Here is an 873-nt window from a genome sequence, read left to right on the forward strand (position 1 = left end):
TTGAAATTGAAAGTGTTAGTAAAAATTTGAGCATCATGGAACCTATTGCTAATATTGTTGATGAAAATGTTGTGCCTGAAAAAACTTTGCTTGAATATTTTGCACCTATTTCATCTAATGCTCCTTCGTGCATTGTTTTACCTACAACTTCTGCTACTCATTTTGAGCTTAAACCAGCAATCATTCAATTATTGCCATCTTTTTATGGGTTAGATAGAGAAGATCCTTACATGCATGTCAAAGATTTCTTAGAAATTTGCTCAACATTTAAATTTCAAAATTTTTCTGATGAGTCGGTCAAACTAAGATTGTTCCCTTTTTCATTAAAAGACAAATCAAAAGCCTGGTTAAATTCCCTTCCCACGGGGTCTATAACTACATGGGATCAACTTTATAATAAATTCTTACTGAAATTTTTTCCTATGTCTAAAACTGATAGTCTAAGGAGAGAAATCTCCGAGTTTTTTCAAAAAGATAATGAAGAGTTTTATGAATGTTGGGAAAGATTTAAAGATTTATTATTAAAATGTCCTCATCATGGTTTTGAAAAATGGAGACTTGTAAAATATTTTTATGATGGTTTGACTCCCTCTAATCGTCAAATGATTCAATCTATGCATACTGGAAAATTTTTAAAATTTCAAGGACAAGAGGCGTGGGACGCCCTTGAAGATTTATCTGTCAATTCACAACAATGGAATTATTTTGATCCTAGGTCTAGGTCAACTAATTCACCAAAAAGAGGAGGAAGGTATGAAGTAAAAGAAGAATTAGACTTAAGAACATCCTTAGATAAATTAGCGAGAAAAGTAGAAGCTTTAGCCATAAGCCAAACTATAAACTCTCCAATTCAACCTAGAAAAGATGTTTGTT

The 873-nt window shown here is 31.8% G+C and overlaps 1 non-coding gene across 1 annotated transcript; it reads right to left on the reverse strand.

Moving 5' to 3' along the window:
• Positions 1 to 437: 437 nt before the first annotated feature.
• LOC133802720 (small nucleolar RNA R71) lies at positions 438 to 544 on the reverse strand. Its single transcript, XR_009877465.1, has one exon. It is a non-coding gene; the product is annotated as a small nucleolar RNA R71 (small nucleolar RNA).
• Positions 545 to 873: the final 329 nt, after the last annotated feature.

This window comes from Humulus lupulus, chromosome 9 (genome assembly GCF_963169125.1).
Source record: "Humulus lupulus chromosome 9, drHumLupu1.1, whole genome shotgun sequence".
Lineage (NCBI taxonomy): Eukaryota > Viridiplantae > Streptophyta > Magnoliopsida > Rosales > Cannabaceae > Humulus > Humulus lupulus.